Here is a 15,698-nt window from a genome sequence, read left to right as displayed (position 1 = left end):
CACCTCAAGAAACACAGAAAACTTCATAAGGTGGTGGTGGCAGCATATTTCAATCAGGTGAGCATTTTTTAAAAAAGCAACAATAAACCCAATGCCAAAAATATAAATCAAGTTTCTTTCCTAAATACATATGTAAAGCAACCTAAGATGCTCATATAGTTCAACTACCTCACTAGCATACTCCCAATGAGAGCAGCAGGAGAGGGAGGGGAAGAGGTGAGGGCTTTAATATGGCTGGAACGCGCACAGGCTTTGGAATCCAACACTTCTGAGTGGTCAGGTTATGCTCTTTTGTGTGTGTGTGTGCACGCGCGCGTGCGTGTGTGTGTACGCGCGCGTGCGTGTGTGTGTGTGTGTGTGTGTCAGTTGCTCAGTCGTGTCCGACTCTTTGCAACCCCACGGACTGTAGCCTACCAGGCTCCTCCATCCATGGAATTTTCCAGGCAAGAGTAGTGGAGTGGTTTGCCATTTCCTTCTCCAGCTCTTCTGTGTGATTCAGGTCAAATCACTCATCTTTTCCAGTAATAATAAGACCTAGTATTTGAATTCTTACTTAAATGTCTACCTATGAAGCAAGTATTATCATGCTTCCTATGTTCCAGAAAAGAAATCTGATACTTAGAGATGATAAATAATCTGCCAATGCCATGCAGTTAAGCAGCAGCACCAGAATTTGGACATAAGTGTCTTTGACTCCACAGTCCATACACCCACCATACTAATGCCCTCCTCATCTCTGCCACTGAGAGAATAAATTAGGACACCTTTTGGAGGGCAGGCAAGATAAATGGGATCTTGAGTTATTTTTTGTTTTGCAATAACTGAAGTGTTTTACATAAATCTGCCCTCTAAACTACCTGAGAATCCTGGGGGGGGGGGGGGGGGGGGGGGGACAGTGTGAAGGACCAGCTTTAAAAAGGAGAGGGTTAAGAAAAGCTGGTCTAGCAATTTTAAGTGATCCTTTGCCTGACACCTCAATTTTCTTAACAGTAATCTAGGTTTTAAAGGCAGAACTGGCAATTTCAGTTTGAAATGACAAAAAAAACTTCATGTTTCCAAGTATCACTATAAAGGGGATCTTGCTCTTCCTGAAACATTTAAAACTACATATAGTTAATTGACTCAACAGAGATGAACAGTTTATTTGAAAGCAGCAAGAAACCATAACTGCAATTCTTACTCTCAGTCTACTGTTGAAATGGCATGCATTTTAAAATTTTAGCCATTCTAATAGGTGTATAGTAGTTAATTCATTGTTGGATAGCATTAAAGGTAAATTTAGATAAAGTACAAGAGTCACTATCTTTTAGATAAAGTTACAAGAGTTAGTATCTTTCAAAAACATTTAAAAAAAAAAAATGAAGGCTTGAAAGGTGTAAAGGTCTAGCCCTGTTTCACCAAAAGTGCGTATTTATTTTTATTTTTATTTTTATTTTTTAAAAAAGTGCGTATTTAAACCAGATAACCTCTTGATGTTCTTTTCAACAATGTGATTCTATAACCCTATAAAAATAAATTCCACCTAACATCATAGTCCCTACACAGACAGGCACATTTGCTACCTAAAGACCTTCTCTGCGAGGTCCTCATTCAGTTTCGCACCCAGAACTTTGCTGGTCATACAGCCATAAATAGTTGATCATCTTTCTTTCAGCTCTCGTAAATCTCAGTGAAAGTATGTCATGGAGGAACTCTTGGTTGAAAATAATACTCTTCCCTTCTTTAACTGCCTTACTCTCCATTCTAAAAAACCACTTCAAAAGCTCAGCCCTTTTCAGTGATTTTATGACTACTTTGAAACCAAAACTCTATCTGTTCTGGAACCTGCCACAGAGCCCTTTAGCTCTTGAGTGATAAAAGAGACTGTTCAGATAGCATCCTAGTCTGCCCACTTATGCCCTCAAGTCACTCCTCAACCCTGAAATAGAGTAAAGAAAAAGAAAAAATCAAGCCAAATGAAATGAATAACTGCCACTTCATCTAAAGGACAGAACTGCTTAGTATGGAAGAGCTCTAATTGAGCATTATGGCAGGTAGACTGATGGGAAAAATATTTCATTTGGCACAGATATAAATGTATAGACCTGCTGGTTAAGTACAAACACTTTATAGCTGATTTTGAAACTGTTACTCTCCCATCTTCAATACTATGGCATTTCTTCACCAATAAAAGGCAATTACTATATAAACCACTGGGAAGGGAAAAACCAGGAGGATGGATCTCTCTCCTCTCGATTCATTGTCTAAGACTGCACATGTGTATATGGTGACGAGGCAGAGGGAACAGCCAAGTCTGCTGCTAGAGGAGCAGCAAGGGTGCTGTGGCGAGGGGTGAAGCAAGTGGGCAAGAGAGAGGAGTGGAGGTGAAGTGCCAGAGGAGCCAGGCCACGGGCCACTCTTAAGGCTTCAGCTTGAAAGGCCTTCAAGTGACATCATCTGACCAGGTTTTTAAAACAGAATCATTTTGTATGCTGTGCTAAAAATAAACTTACAGGGGTAAGAGTACAAGGGGGAGCAGAGGAACTGAGGTGAGAGGTGATGGTGGCTTGGACCAAGGTGGTAGAGAGACAGATGGCTGAGAAGTGGCAGGATTCTGTATGTATGTATTTTGAAGATAGGGCCAACAGAATTGACCAATGAACTAAATCTTGGGTGTGAGAAAAAGAAATCGAGGATGACTCTTAGTTTTTTGAGTTAAGCAACTGGAAGGAGATGAAGTGGACCTTTACTGAGATGGAGAAGATAACTGGCTCACAGGCTTAGTTTTACACATCTTAAGTTTCAGATGCCTATTGGACATCCCAATGGAAATGTGAAGTAGGCAGATTAGGGAGATCTTAATGTTTAGGGATAAATGGGTCCTCCATCCACCTACCAACCTACCCACCCACTAACCCAATCACTCACCTACTGTATTTAAATCCTTGAGACTGGATAAGATCAACAAGAAGTAGATGAGAGACAAAGAAAGAAAAGGAAGAACCGAACTTCAGGACATTCAACCTTCAGGGAGGATCAGCAGACACAGGTGGAAGACAAAAGTCAGGAAAGAGTGGAGAACTGGAAGCCTAATAGAAAAAGTTATTTAAGCTTTTTTCCAATAGTGTTCTGTTCCTAGTCTTTGATTCTTCCCGCTGAGGTGCTAGACACCATGGATAAGTCATCCCTGTTGCACTTTGTCTGAATTCATGTCTCATGGCAACTATGAGATAGCATGATTATTGTTTTAAATTTTGTGAAGCAGTTTCCAAATACACAAGTGTGTCAGCATCACCAATAAAAGAGTTCACATAAATCTACCCAGTTGCAATACCCTCAAGGAGATTAGCACATTTGATGATTCTTCATGGATTACTTCTAGTCATACTTCTTTAACGATTAACTGAGTCATCTGGAAACAGTAAATGGTCTTGATGATCTCCATGTGAACCATCCCTTGCCCCAATAATGTTATCTTCACCATCATTCTAATTAAAAAAAAAAAAATTCTTTGAATGCTGACTGTTTCAAAGCTAAAAATAAGCTTGCATCAGAAGTGAAAATAAAAACAAAGAATGTAACTGAAGTCTTGCCATCTGCCCCCCAGAGATAGCTTTGCTTTCATTTCCTTGGACTCAAGGAGAAGACAATACAGAACAAAACTTCAGCAGTTCTAACTTTAATCTTTCTGAACCCAAATATATCCCCTTAGAATTCCATGGGGGGGACTTCCCTGGTGGTCCAGTGGCTAAGACTCCAAGCTCCCATTGCTGGGGACCTGGGTTCCATCCCTGGTCAGGGAACTAGGTCCCACATGCTGCAACTATAGCTCCCATATTCCACAACAGAGATCGAAGATCCTGTGTGCCTCAATTAAGACCTGGTGTAACCAAATAAATAAAAATAAATATTTCAAAAAATGAAAAAAAAAAAAAAAAAAAGAATTCCATGGGGGATCATGGCTATGCCATTAAGCACTAAATATTTAATGACTAAAGTCATTAAATACTGACTTTTACAACTACTTGATCTCTTCACATTTCTCTCCAGACTCTGGGGTTGTAAAAAACTAAAATTTAAAAAAGAAAAAAAGAGAGTTAGATAAAAGAAAATTTCCAGGGGCTTCCCCCAGTCAAACTTCCTTCCCCAACAGTTATTTACTTTCTTATATGATCATCCCCTCTCCAGTGACTTTATTTATTTTTTTGCCACACCACGCAGCAAGCAGGACTTCCTGACCAGGGATCAAACCCATGCTCCCTGCAGTGGAAGCACGGAGTCTCAACCACTGGACCATCAGAGAAGTCCCCGCCCCAAGGTAACTAAAATTTCATTTAACTAAGCGTCTCAGAGGACTTTCCAAGTTGGGTTATACAGACTTCCTTTATCTTCTTTAAACTGCTGCTGGATAATACATAATATGAACTGCCATGACTGATACAATCATTCTCCTACTGAGGGACATTTAGACTGTTTTCAGTTTTTGCTATTATATAAAAGGCTAAATGCTAAATGAACATTTAGTACATGCTTCTTTGCGCCCGTGAATAAGTATTCCTTTACATATACTTAGAAGTCAACATGCTTGGCTCAGATATACACCAAGAGGCACAGAAACCTGTAAGACTTGGTCAAGGCTTCCAAGCCTGTGGTAAGAGAAGAGGAAGAAGGGCTGGGATAACAAAAATGACAGCAAAGAGAAAAGTTAGAAAACTCTTTTTTAATTTTGTTCTTTTTATTTTTCTGTTTTTCAAAATGTCCACATTGAGAATATATGGGGAAAATATACTTAAAAATTATAATGGAATGATTGGTGTACAGTTTCCAAATAGTATAGACAGACATTTTTGACTCTTAAAACATACTGCCTATTCCTTAATCATCATCAATAGAATAAATTTTTAAAATCTTGTCTAACGCGATAAGATCAAGATACTGGGTTATTTTAATTTTTTTTCTGGCTTATTTTAATTTGCATTTGATGACCAGTGAGATGTATCTTCCCCCCGCTCATTATTATTTCCTCTCCACTAAGAAGTGGGAAAGCCCAGGGAAGAACAACAGTCAGTTCCTTCCCCTCTCTGTTCCGGGAGTTCACAAGTCACTGAGCTGCAATCCACGCTCACCAAGGCACCCAGGTCCCATAACCTCCTCAACCTTGAATGCCTCTCTACCAGGTTGTCAAGGCCCTCTGTCATCCTGCTATCTTCACAGTCTGTTTTTTCCCTTTACTCCATCTGTGGTGTTCAGGACACCAGTCCCAAACCTAACCAGACTGATGGTGACAGCCTGACCAACAGTTACCAATCAAGGATGAGTAAGTAACTAGCATCTGGGGGTGGCAGGGACAAAACAACTTCCAGACCATTCAAAATAAGACTTTCTCCACAAGCATAACGGCCCCCAGGGGCACTATGGAGACAAATGAGGGTGTTTTTGCTTGTCACAATGATGGAAGAGAACCAATAGGAAGAAAGCAGGAGAGCTAGATACCCTGTAATAGGAAGACTGATCTTGCCCAAGAGCTGCCCTACATGACTTTTCAAAGTCTTGCCACACAATTATGTGGGTGGGAAATCTCATATTAACTATTTGAGCCTAGAATTCAATTCCTTTCTAGTCTATGAACACTAACAGAGGAGGTACACGCACATACACACAAACATACATAAGTAGGAAAACACTTATCTACTATAGAAAGGAAGTATTGAGTCTGACAAGGTTGAGAACCACTCTAATTTAAGTGGTCATTTGCAAATGTACAAAGAGAGTTAGAAAATGGTTACCTGTCCATATAAGGGGCCCCCCATAGAATGCCCACTGACCCACACAATAAAGGGCACCTACAGGCCAAAGATTACACAGAAGCAACATGAAAACCTCCCTCCCCAGTTCTTCGGTAATGTTCCTTAATTCATTTTACTACTTCTATGTCTTAAAGTAGTTCCCTAAAGCAGGGCAAAGAAAAAGTACATTAGGTACACTGTAAATCAAACTATAATCTAGGTTTACAAAGAAAAAATAAGTAACACTCTCTTGCTGGTGCCAATTACTTCCTCTTTAATATGGTCTTGTCATTCATTTACCACCAAATCAAATCAACACAGAGTCAATCCCTAAATAATCAAAATTGTACCAAGAGCTATTCTATTCTACCCATACCAGTACTCTTCCTAAAACCAGAAGGTTCACATTACACAGCTAGAATACATTCTCAGTCTCTATAAAGCTTCTCCTGATAATATCAATAATGCAACTAACACATCATTTATAATATGATAAAGCAAATTATGTTATTAGAAACCAATAACAATGTTATCAGAATGCCGTTAAGAAACAGTATCTTAAGGGAAAAGATAAATAAATATAAAAGAAATTAAGAAAAAAGTTGTTAAATTTGAAATGTAAATTATGATTCTTTTTAAATATGTTTTTTTTTATTACTGTCTACTAAAAGAGCCTAGCAGCAATGACACCCTAGTAGCAGTGAACACACCCAGCACCATAACCTTGGTTTCTAAAGAACATTCTCCACTAAAAGGGAATTCTCTGGAGAAATGGCTGACAAGTCAGGGACAGGAAAATTCAAGGTGAGCCTGGAAGAATAAAAACAAGACAGAATTTAAAAGTCCCCCAAACAACAAATAACAACAACAACAGAAAGGAGAGCCTGGAATACCTTCCTGCATCACAGTGCAAGGAGTACTCAAACAATGCAAGGGCCATGTCAGAAGTACACAGGAGGCGACCTGAAAGGGTGCACGCTGGTCAAATCTGGGGTAATTAAAGCAAAGAGAATAAAGACAGCAACTGCTTGTAATATAATGGAAAAAAATAGGAAAATCCATTAGTTCAATGGGGTTATTTAAAATAAGGAAAAAGGGGGGAGGGAGGAAGAATAGAACTTTGCTTTAAAGAAGAATTTAACCTTAGAAAAAAAAGAATTAGAAAACTACTGTTCTTCAGTCTCTGCTATAATATCTGATTTGGTAAGGTTCAGCAGTAGATGCTGAAACTATTAGCAAGACTGTTGAGCTGTTGGGAGACAAGAGGACATTCATATACCCTGGAAGAACTGTTCAACAGATTACTTACCAATTTTGCTGCATAAGGAGAAATCTACTTCTACAACAAACTGTCAATTATTACCTGATCAAACATTTTATCATTAATGGCAAGGCAGTCTGATACGATGTGCCTCCTGACTTAAGTATTAGGAAGCACATGACATCACCTAAGTGGCAACTTGTCAAAAATGCTTCTCCTCAATCTAATCAAGCCTCTGTCTGTGTGCTATTCAACATGGTAGCCACAATCCACATGCAGCTACTGAACTTGAAATGTGCGTGTGACTAAGGAATTGAATTTTAATTTTTATTGGTTTACATAGGCACATATGGCTAGTGGCTACCACACCAAACACTGCAGATATGGATCACTTCAGAAAATTTTACCGATAATACTGCTCTTGACTAAGTTGCTGGAAATACAGAAGAAAAGGAAATAAATTAAAAGACACCTGAAAGAAACAATCAAACAAAACCAGAATGTGAGACATTCTATTAGACAATGTTCCTAGACTATTAAAAAGTCACCATTATGGTTAGCAGGGTGTGGAGGGCTTAGTGTATGGTTCTACTTATCATATAAATATATCTCTATCATTGCATAGAGCCTGAAAAGGCACACCACCAACTGCAATGTGTGAGAAAACAAACAAGTGTAATAGACATTTCATGGTAACTTGGGACATTTGAATATGGAGTAAATATTAGATGACATTATGGAATTATTATGAATTCTCAGGTGCAACAATGGTATGTAGTAATGTAAGGGACTGGCCTTAAAGAGATGCATGCTAAATAAAAAACAGAATTTTGAGGTAATGTGCCATGACAGCTACAACTTATTTTCAAATGGCACAGTCAAAAAATGGGTATTGATATAAACACAGAGAAAGAAGGCAAATATGGAACAAGTCAACAGATATTATATCTAGAAGAAGGGATACACTGTTTCACTATTTTAAAATTATACTTACATGTTTGTTAAATTTCATAATTAAACAGCTGGAGAAAAAAAAATCAGCCATAGAACTAAAGTAACATACTGTCATTTTTGTACTTACAGGTTTTTCATTCTGCTAGGAACATGTATTACTTTTAGAATTAGAAAAATGGGAAGCTGAAGTGGTCACCAAGCTCAATTACTAAATCAAGTAAACTGGCTACACTAACAGCACCACAGAATGCTAGAGGGTGCACTTAAAAGCCCCCATAACAAGAGTCCGTTTCAGATTATACTGTTTCTATTTTTAAGATTAAAATGTCTACAAATCATTCTAATGGAAATTCCTAGTCAAAAGCATCTGTGTATTTAAACTAACACAGTCACTAACAAAAAAATGTAATACTGAATCAATTTTCATAAAGTCAAGAGTATCTATTAAATAGCTTTGCAAACGCCAAACTGACAGTCACTAAAAATTCTCAACCGTTTTAAGGATGAATCCAGAAATCATTATGGAAGTGACCTAGGAGTAGCTATTTACCATTTCTTAGCTGCCTGGGAGCAGAGAGGCGCCCTCCTCTGAAAGGAGAGAGAGGCATTCCTTGCTCTGGGGCCAGAGCTGAATTCGACTACGGGTCACGTGGGCACAGAGCAAAACTGAGCAGCAGGATTAGCACAGCTGCCGCCGCCAAGCCCTCACTGGAGGTGGCATCCATGCCAGGGTCTCCTTCCATCCCTGAGCCGTAACTGGGGAAAGGCCCTTGCTAAGTTCTCAGCTGCCAGAAACAGGAGATTCAACACGGATTTACTTCAGGGCCTCTGCCAGAGATCTGCGGGATTCAATCTGCCCTCTAACATAAAACAGCCTCACCCCAGCTTCCATCTAAGACATGGTATGTTTTCTCTTGTTTTATATATTCTAAATGATTTTTTCTAAGGAAAAGCTCTTAACTTCTTTCGCTATATTCTTGTGTGTATGATTTTCTAGGAGGGCAGAATAAATATGTTCTCACACACAAACACGTATGCACATGTCAGGTGAACAAAGGCTTCCCTGAAATGTATTATCACTGAACCACATTTCCCACTAAATTCTTGGAGAAGAATTATAAGAATAAGATAATTATATACAATGCATTAATAAACATGATTCTTATATTTTATAATGCTTTGACCAAAGAAGCTAAAAAGAACTACCTTCTTACAAAGTAAAAACAAAGACATGGTAGTACTTAAAGAAACTTATTTTCTTGGGGAAAGTGACATCCATCATATTGTTGTCCTTCATGGTTTCCTTCTGAAGCTTCTGAGTATAGCTGGCAAGTGATATATAAGTCTCCTTTCTTCCTAACTTTTTATTTTGAAAAATTTCAAACATATAGAAAGATCTTTTGCCTATTTTTTAATCTATTTATTTATTTTTGGCCAAATGGCTTGTGGGATCCTAGCTCCCAGACCAGGGATTGAACCTGGGCCCCCTGCAGTGGAATTGTGGAATCTGAACCACTGGACTGCCAGGGAATTCCCTTAAATCAATTTTAAAGATAAATTATAGGTGCACATAGCCATACACTGGAGAAGGGCATGGCAACCCACTCCCATTCTTGCCTGGAGAATCCCATGGACACAGAAGCCTGGTGGACTACAGTCTGTAGGGTCACAAAGAGTCAGACATGACTGAAGTGACTTAGCACACATAGCACATGGCCATCCAAGTACATTATTATTGGGAAGTTCCCCTGGAGAAGAGACAGGCTGCCCACTCCAATATTCTTAGGCATCCCTGCTGGCTGAGACGGTAAAGAATCTGCTTGCAATATGGGAGACCTGGGTTTGATCCCTGGGTTGGGAAGATGCCCTGGAGGAGGGCATGACAACCCACTCCAGTATTCTTGCCTGGAGAATCCCATGGACAGAGGAGCCTGGCGGGCTACAGGCCATGGGGTTGCAAAGAGTCGGACATGACTGAGTGACTAAGCATAGCACACAGAACATTATTATTAATAATTCATATTCATGTGATTTTAAGTTCCTTAAAAATTAAGTAATAGAAATTCAGAAAATGCTATCTAAATAAAGCCTAGTTTTCACCAAATAAACGGGGTTGGTTTGTGATCACTCTTGAGATGTACAGGAACTTATATTCGGGTATAGTTTCTCATGTTGACGCTTCTATTAAACAATGCAATATTCCCAAGGTTAAAGACCTTTTCTTGCCTTCATTCATCATGTTGTTCCTGTTGTTTAGTCACTCAGTCGTGTCCGACTCTTTTGCGACCCCATGGGCTGTAGCCTGCCAGGCTCCTCTGTCCATGGAATTTTCCAGGTAAGATTACTGGAGTGGATTGCCATTTCCTTCTCCAGGTCATTCATCATGTAGGAGACTAAAAAATAAAACTTCTTCCAAAAGTTTGGAGGCTTACCAGTTTACAGTTCCAAATAAAGTAAAAATCTGTAACACAGATCATATACCTAATTAAGAACACATCTTTTGGTTGTTTTCCATTATGAGCCTTTTAGTACTACTACTGTTGTTTTAATCTACTATGCATATATTATTTGATTAACATTTTAAAAACAGTTTTTAAAAATTAGCTGTCTACATTGAAAGATCAGGAGATCTCACATAAGAATCCAGTTTTCATGCTTCTCTTAAAACAGCAGAGTCACACTGGGTCTTAATCGCCACATGAAAACTACTGGCTGGGCCTGAGAGAAGCCGCCTCTGGCCTCAGTAGGCTCTCTCCACTTTATCAGAGCTATACCCACTGTCAACCACATGTCTGCTTCCCTGTGGGCTTATGAGCTAGAGATCCCTTTACCCTGTTTCATTTACCATGCTGAAATGGCTGAAAATATTCTTAATATGTTATGATATATATTTTATGGTTAAAGTTCTGACATTTAAAAAAAAATTAATGCTATTTCCCTAATAGATTCTGTGATACCATATGCCCCCTTTCCACTTACAACTGCTTAAGCCGGGGCCAGAAAGTAAAGGTCAAAACACAGCAGTCACATAGAGCCTTCCCTTTTCTCTCCACTCCACAGAGTCAAACACTGTCAGCTCATAAAGTTGAAAAAACAGTGTTTCAAATTATTCCCCAGTAGTCACAGGCTTTTCAAATGTTCTACTTGTATATAACAAGAGACATGAAACACTGCTTCTCTATAGAACAGTTCTGAGATACCATAGGGAGCCTTCTGGTTGCTATGTTACATATATAAGAGCATATAACCTTTTTTTTCCTTTGCAAGGAAAGGGAACACATAATACAGGAATTAGGATAAAAAGACATACATTTTTAAAATAAAGTTCACTAATTCATTTTCCATGTTCTTACCTGAAAATAAAATGAGATCAAGAAAGATTATGATAAATTCTCGATGGGTTGACTTAAGTAAGGCTGAGATAATCAAGAAACAGCTTTGCAATCATGATCCTTGATACCATATTAAGGCATCTAGATGTTCAAAAAACTATCTTAAATGAAGGTGAACTAAATCAAATATGCTGTGAAATGTTCACATAAGACAGTGTATCAAAAATTTGAGGGAATTCTATCCTGGCGATCCAGGGGTTAAAACCATACATTCGTGCAGGAGGTATGGGTTCGATCCCTGGCTGGGGAACTAAGATCACAAGCTGCACAGGTAGCACAGACAAAAACAAAAACCTGAAGAAGGGCAGCAAGGTACAAGAAAGTTTAAGGTGACATCACTGACACTAAGAATTTTCCAAGATGGTGAGTTTGTGTGGCAAAACAACAGATGGTCAGAGCCTGAAGATAGAGAAGAGAAGTGAGATATAAGGACACAGGTGAGGAAGTCGGAGAACAAGTTTGTTTTTTTCTTTTTAAATCTAGGTCTGTGCCAAAGGTTAATTATCAGGCTACCTACAGAAACTTTATAGATTATATGCTAGAAATGGAGATGGATATGGACCTTGACCAGACATGAGGCAGCGGACAGAAGGAACTGGCGTTTGACCACACTCTCCGCTACCGTGGGCTACATTTCTCTACAGGCAGAAGGTACACATCTTTGTCACCCTTAAAGAGAATACAGCTGCAGCTATGCACATAATTTTTCTGTTTCTGTTTTCATATGTTCTATATCTTTGTGATAACACTCTTGGTTTGGATGAGGTGACAATGAGTGAAAGAGATGGAAATTTAACAGCTGCACAGAAGACAGAATAGTTTCAGATCCAGCTTCTCTTTCTTCCCTGAAAGCCAGCAGTTTTACCTTTCCCATTGAATTAACAAGAAAGAATAGCTCTGAAAACCACACAAAGAACTACTTTTCCTTTTTATTCCAGAGAGAGCATCACATGGCTGGCTCATACAAGCCTCTGCTAGAGATGCACTGTGACCAAGGCCTGTGGCCAGCCCTGAGAGAAAGCCTCATCCTTCCAACCCTTTGAGGGATCACTCTAGCAGGACTTTAAAAACAACTGAAAAATGAAGGCAAGTTTCCAAAAGGGAAGAGTTCAGTCTTTTAAATGTGGTGATTGGTAATGATTGAAGTGCTACAGACTTATCTGTTTCTGAGATTCAGGCAATATGCTAAAAATTTTAAGCTGAGTTGAATCAAGTTTCAGAGCAGGTTGAGTTTCACCGTACCTAAAACTGACTTAATAACCTCATTACATTCATGTTTATTCAGAAAATTTTTCTAGGAACAAATATATGTTTAATGCAGAAAACTTGATAATCTAAGCACTAACCCAATGATAACCACTGTGAACATCTGGTGGACATTCTTCCAAGGCATTAAGAGTATGGGTGCTAAAACTAGATGTTTTGGATTCAAATTTCACTTTGAGCACATCTAGCTGGGCACAGTTAGTTTGTACAAATTACTCAATCTCACTTTTTTCTCACCTATAAAATGTAAATGATAACAGTTACTACCTCATCAGGTATGGTGAAGAAACGAGGCAACAAATGCAAAACGCTTAAACAGAGCTTGGCACCTGCAATATTATTGTTCTTTCTATACAAGTAGACACATATTTATTCTTCACTAAATGGTTTTCTATCATAAATGCTGATTCATAACCTACTTTAATCACTAGGGAATTTGCTGCAAATATTTTCCTGTGTTAATAAATATATTCTTATTACACACACAGAACCGCTGGTCCATTGCTGCAGGCAGTACTTAAGCACAGGCTGCCAGGCTTTTAAAGCACATGACCTTGCCATTCTGAGCTCAGTTAGAGGAATAAGAAATCAGACATCTTGAAATGGCTAGAAATGGATGTGACCTGGCAACTATACCTGAAGATTGTAACCAATTAAGTACTCTTCTCAGGAAAGCTGAGTATGAGACACACAGAGTGAGTCAACAGATAGGTTAGTGATAGACAAGGCAGGAAAAGCACCAAACAAAAAGTGGTAAGCAGAAGCCAAAGCTGAGAAGAGCTTAGAAAGGCAGCCTCCACAGTGGAAGAAAGGGATGGTGACCAGGCTTGATAGCTGCCCTGCGTCCCCACCGTCCATCCAGCCACTGTGAAAAGGCCTGCCAGCTCTGCAGAGTCTGATTGGGCAGCGGCTGTGATACTGTCATATTCTTGTCCCTCAATTAACCGAGGGACCTGTAGATATATGTCTACACCTGGCAATCCAAAAGGGCCTACCTCAACCGCACTGGGGTCGCACAAAGTCAGACATGACTGAAGCGACTTAGCAGCAGCAGCAGCAACCACATTTATGTGGCTGCTCTAGTGGTCACCCCAAAAACTGTAGCACTTCCTTTCTTAAGCACTTGCTATGTGTTAAGCACTGGGGATTAAACAGTGACTGAAAAGGAATAGTATCTGGCTACACAGAATGTAAAATCTAGCATAGAAGACAACTAGACAAAAGATATGAATAAAACATGATAAAGATGATGCTGGATAGGGTCTTCCCCGGTGGTCCAGCGGTTAAGACTCTGTCTTCCAATGCAGGGGGCACAGGTTCGATCCCTGGTCAGGGAACTAAGATCCCACGTGCTGCATGGTGCGGCAAAAGAAAAAAAAAAAAGATGCTAGAAATACACTGCAACGGAACACACAGGGAGAACAAGACGGAATCACAAAGACTGCATGGAGGAAGACCTTCAGGGTGAAGCACAAAATCAGCCTGGTGTGCCGGATACTTCAGATGGCTTACTCAACACCTACCACCACCAGGTGGACTGCATGATGATCATTCATCTTTGTTTAATTACAGTCTTTTTTTTTTTTTGGTCCACACTAAGTGGCATGTGGAATCCTAGTTTCCTCACCAGGGATCAAACCCACGTCCCCTACAGTGTCTTAACCACTGAATCAACAGGGAAGTCCAGTGAAGCGACAGTCTTGACGGAGCTATAGTAACGACCAGATTTTCCTTTCGGGACACTCTGAGTCTTGGCCTCATTTAACAGGAAAGGTGAAGGAGGCCAAACATATTTTATGGTTTTATAATGTTTAAAATAACTTGGCTTATTTAATGGTAACCTCAATTTTGAAAGTATAATTGAATACCTTATTTCTGACTGGTAATTTTAAGTTGAAAATCTTAGTAAATTTATGTACCTTATGGCAGTGGTCCCCAACCTTTTTGGCATCAGGGACTGTTTTCATGGAAGACAATTTTCCACGAACCAGGAGTAGGGGATGATTTAAGAACACTACATTTATTATACACTTTATTTCTATTATTATTACATCAGCTCCATCTCAGATTATCAGGCATTACATACATCCCAGAGGTTGGGGACCTCTGCACTGTGGCACTATTTAAGACTCATCTTATCTTAGCTGTAAGTTTAATACATGACACTCACAGGACTTTACTGATGAGGAACCTCATAAGATTTTCATTTTTTTTTAAGTCAGACAACTTTAAAAAGCAATCCAGTTAATTAAATTTATAAATGCAATCTGAAACATCTGAAAGTTTTCAATGAACTGGCCTAGGTATTATCCAAATGCCCCTTAAAAATGACTAGTAAAATCTCCTATGGTTATAATACAGCAATCAGATTTATAAGCATTAGGAAAGAACTAAGTTTTTGAATGTTTGCTTTTACAAAGTCATGACATTTTGAAAACTAAATAAATCCCTGAATAGTGATTTCTCCTTACAAAACTACCCTTCAAGAACAATCAAAAACATCTACCTACATCCTCACTGATTCCAAGTTTTATTCTCTGTTAGCAAACATAGAATTGGAAAAGTCAGTCCCTCCATTTTATTTTGACGTAAGCCACTGAAATGTCTGTCTCTGTAATGATACGTTTCACTAATTTATATTCACTGTTTTATTTATTTGGTACTTTATTTTATTTATGGGCTTCCCTGGTGGCTCAGATGGTAAAGAATCTGCCTGCAATGCAGGAGACCCGGGTTCAATGCCTGGATCAGGAAGGGCGCTTGGAGAAGGAAGTAGCTACCCACTCCAGTGTTCTTGCCTGGAGAGTCCCATGGACAGAGGAGCCTGGTGGGCTGCAGGCCATGGTGTTGCAGAGTCGGACGCGACTGAGCGACTCACACACTTGCTCTTCACCCTCAGCAACACTGGAGTAAGGAACAGGGCGTGGCATGACTCTTTTGCCTGGAGGGAAAATCTGCTCAAGGTCAGGCAGGATTCTTCAGGGCTGAGAACGGCAATCAGGGTTTAATTTCGAGTTTGGGATTCCCTTCAAGCCAGGAGGTAGGTAAGTGATGAACATA

General features: G+C 39.4%; 1 protein-coding gene and 1 long non-coding RNA gene across 2 annotated transcripts in view; one reads left to right on the top strand and one right to left on the bottom strand.

Moving 5' to 3' along the window:
- Positions 1 to 15,698, bottom strand: part of NUDT3 (nudix hydrolase 3) — a 114,471-nt gene that overhangs the window by 35,194 nt on the left and 63,579 nt on the right. The gene's annotated exons all lie outside the window — the stretch shown is intronic.
- LOC139031460 (uncharacterized) overlaps positions 8,620 to 15,698 on the top strand; it is a 53,441-nt gene continuing 46,362 nt past the window's right edge. Inside the window, exons 1-3 of the long non-coding RNA XR_011483952.1 lie at positions 8,620 to 8,882; positions 11,856 to 12,023; positions 12,311 to 12,458. This is a non-coding gene — a long non-coding RNA (uncharacterized lncRNA). The remainder of the gene's footprint in view (positions 8,883 to 11,855; positions 12,024 to 12,310; positions 12,459 to 15,698) is intronic.

This window comes from Odocoileus virginianus, chromosome 27 (assembly GCF_023699985.2).
Source record: "Odocoileus virginianus isolate 20LAN1187 ecotype Illinois chromosome 27, Ovbor_1.2, whole genome shotgun sequence".
Taxonomy (NCBI): Eukaryota; Metazoa; Chordata; class Mammalia; order Artiodactyla; family Cervidae; genus Odocoileus; species Odocoileus virginianus.
Note: the sequence above shows the minus strand (reverse complement) of the source record. Positions and strands in the feature narration are given on the sequence as shown.